The following is a 4,042-nucleotide window of genomic DNA, read 5'->3' as shown; positions in this document are numbered from 1 at the left end:
AAATATAATGTCCACCGCAATACAAATTCAGACAGGGTATAGTCTAATATAAAGTAAGATAGGGGCCAGTGTAATATAAACTAAGATAGGCACACCCAGAATATAAGCAGCGACATGATAAGTGAAATGTAAACGGAGACACAATCCAGTGGAATAAACATTAGGCTGCGCCGGTACAGTAATAACTGCGACAAGGTCCTGTATTATATACAACTAATGAACCAGAACAGCAAACTGAGAGATCTGCGGTGCGGGAACCAAAGAGAAAAGAATCGAATTGGATCCCTCCGGAAGGCCACTGCCCTGGACTAGACATGTATGCTCAAGCCGTCAGGAGCTGCGTCAATGCCAGATTCATCAGTCACATTCACAAGGCAGCCCAGAGCGTCACCCAAGCAACGCCATTAGCGCTCTCAACATCAACCACAACATTGTCATCAAACCAGCAGACAAACCAGCAGACCAAACCACCGTAATACTGAACAGAACGGACGACTGCAAAGACGTGTACCAACAACTCAACAACAAGGAACACGACAGACAGTTACCCGCAGATACGCCCAGGGTCCACACCCAACAACTCAACAGACTGATCAAGACCTTCGATCCTGACCTTCAGAGTACCCTACGTGCTCTCATCGCACGTACTCCCCACGTTGGAGATCTCTCCTGCCTCCCGAAAATACAAAAGGCCAACACACCAGACCGTCCTCTCGTTTCAGGCAATGGGAACCTGTGTGAGAACCTCTCTGGCTGCATCGAGGGCATCCTGAAACCCATCGTCCAAGGACGCCCAGCTTCAGACGTGACACGACAGACTTCCTACAGATACTCAGCATCAATTGACCAGTTAAACCAGGAACATTCCTCGTCACAATGGACGTCACGGTACTCTACACCAGCATCACACATGACGATGGCATTGCTGCAACAGCCTCAGTACTCAACACCGACAACGGCCAATCTCCAGACGCAATTCTGCAACTCATCCGCTTCATTCTGGATCAAAACGTCTTCACCTTCGACAACAAGTTCTTCATCCAGACACACAGAACGGCCGTGGGGACCAAATTCGCACCTCAATACGCCAACATCTTAATGCTCAAGTTTGAACAAGACCTCCTCACCGCACAGGACATTCAACCGACGTTAAACACCACATACATCGACGACATTTTTTTCCTTTGAACCCAAGTCGAAGAATCACTGAAACAACTACGCGATGACATCAATAAGTTCCATCCCACCATCAGACTCACCAAGGACTACTCTCCAGAATCGGTTGCATTCTTGGACACACTCATCTCCATCAAGGATGGTTACCTCAGCACTTTGTTTTACCGCAAGCCCACGGATAACCTCACAATGCTCCACTTCTCCAGCTTCCACCCAAAACACATTAAAGAATCCATCTCCTATGGAGAAGCCCTCTATATAAGCAGGACCTGCTCAGATGAAGAGGAGCGTAACAAACATCTACAGACGCTGAAAGATGCCCTCGTCTGAACGGGATATGGCGCTCGACTCATCGATCGATAGTTCCAACGCGCCACAGCAAAGAAACGCACCGAACTCACCAGATGACAAACACGGGACACATCCGACAGAGTACCCTTCGTTGTCTAGTTCTTGAAGACGAAATTCTTGTCAAAGTCATTCCGACACCCCCACTACTTGCCTTCAAAGAACCGTGCAACCTCAAACAAACCATTGTTTGCAGCAAATTACCCAGCCTTCAGATCAGCAACCACGACACCACACAACATTGCCATGGCAATTTCTGCAAGACATGCCAGGTCATCGACATGGATACCATCATTACACGTGAGAACACCACCCACCAGATATGTGGGACATACTTGTGTGACACAGCCAACGTTGTCTGCCTCATACGTTGCAGGTAAGGATGTCCAGAAGTGCGGTACATTGGCGAGACCATACAGACGCTGCAACAATAGATGAACAGACAGAGCGCGACAATCGCCATGCAGGAATGTTCCCTTCCTGTCGGGGAACACTTCAGTAGTCAAGGAATTCAGCCTCTGATCTTCAGGTAAGCGTTCTCCAAGGCAACTTTCAGGGCGCTCAACAACGCAGAATCGCCGACCAGAAAGTTATAGCCAAGTTCCACACACATGAGTATGGCCTCAACCAGGACCTTCGATTCATGTCGCATTACTTTCGCCCACCACCATCTGGCCTGGATTTGCGAAACCCTACCAATTCTCCTGGCTTGAGACAATTCTCACCTCTTTACCCCTCTCTCTGGATCTGTAGAGAATAAATTACCTGCAAATTCTCGCATTTAAAGCATTTTCTGGCATCTTTGACTTTGTCTACATATTGTTTCTGGAACCTACCTCTTCATTGACCCGAGGAAGGAGCAGTGCTCCGTAAGCGAGTGATTTGAAAAAGACCTGTTGGACTTTAACCTGGTGTTGTCAGGTTTCTTACTGTGCTCATTCCAGTCCAAAGCTGGCATCTCCACATCTGTATTATATGAACAGAGGCATGGTCCAGTGCAGTAATAACGAAGACACCATTTGGGATAAGAAAACTGGCACAGGGTCTAGTGTAACTTTATCTAAGCCCAGACTTTGTGTGTTTAAACTGAGACAGAGTCTGGTTCAGTAATTTGCAGACCAAGTCTAGAATAATAGAAGTTATGACACGGACAAGTGCAGCAACAAGAGAAACAGAACATAGCGCAACAGCAGGGACAGAGAATTACATGGTATAAACAGAGGCAGGACTGGTGCAGCATTGATTGAGATAATGTCTAGTGTATTTGTGTATCACGTTCTCGCAAAGAAATGAGAGAGAGAGACAGAGTCTCGCATGATGGAAACAGTAACATGTTGTTATTTGGTATCTGTAGCGACTGGATCTAGTGATGTAAGAATTGAGACATGGAATTTTATTGCATTAGCTCGGACTGGCAGCATGGTTCGTCCGGTCTTGGAGGGCAGAAGGGCATGTTCCTGTGCTTTAATATTCTTTGTTCTTTGTAAAATTCAGTGTAGTTGTAACTGCCGGTGTGTGGTGTAAATGGGTCTTAGTTCAGTACAATAACTGGGGTTTTGTCGAGTATAGAAGCAACTGAGTCCAGCTGTCATATAATCAGAAACATGTCTTTCTGTAATGTAAACAGAGACAGGATCTATGAGTAAAAGCAAAGTCTATTCCGTAATATCTGAGACAATCTCTCCTTCAGGTCATGTCAGCAATAACGGTCTCACTGCCATCTGCTGGGCAAGCCTAGCTATCGCATATGCTATTAAAATACTGTTTCTTAATATTTCATGGGATATGTACCTCGCTGGAAAGGCCGGCATCCGTTGACAACCTGTAATCCCATGAATGTATTTGGTTCCCGGCCATTCCAGAGGTCAGTTAAGAGTCAACCAGGCTGCTGTGGGCCTGGGGTCACAGAGAGCCCAGACTGGGTCAGGATGGAAGGTTCCCTTCCGTGCAGGCCATCAGCGAATCAGCTGTGTTTTTCTGACAATATTTTCATGGCCACCATCACTGAAACTAACTTTAAATTCACAATTTGAAGCGCATTTTTAAGTTACGCGGTCTGATGTAGTGGGATTTGAACACATGTTCTCAGAGAGTTAGCCTGGGCGTCTCAATCAATAGACCAGTGGTATTGTCATTACGTCACGGTCTACCCTTTACGCATGCAGAGAATACTTACAGTCCAGAAGAAGGCCATTCGGCATGTCGTGTATTTGCTCGGCCCTGTGAAGGATCAATTTACCGAAAACCACTCTTTCCCCCAGAGTCTAGCGTTTCTTTTTCTTTTCAGATAATAATCCAATTTCCTTTTGAAAGTATCCATCGAGCCCGCGTCTACCCAAAAACCCAAGCAGTCCATTCCAGATCATAGCCACTCCCAGGGTAAAAGTTGCCCATTATATCTCAATGCTCCTTTCCTGATTACATTCAATATTTCCCCCTGGTACTTCATCCTTCTCCAATGGGAACAGCTCCTCCTTATCTATCCTGTCCAGACTCCTCGAAGTTTTGAATAACTCCA

The sequence above is a fragment of the Scyliorhinus canicula genome, unplaced genomic scaffold, assembly GCF_902713615.1.
Source record: "Scyliorhinus canicula unplaced genomic scaffold, sScyCan1.1, whole genome shotgun sequence".
In the NCBI taxonomy this organism is placed as follows: domain Eukaryota; kingdom Metazoa; phylum Chordata; class Chondrichthyes; order Carcharhiniformes; family Scyliorhinidae; genus Scyliorhinus; species Scyliorhinus canicula.
This window is presented reverse-complemented; position numbering follows the sequence as displayed.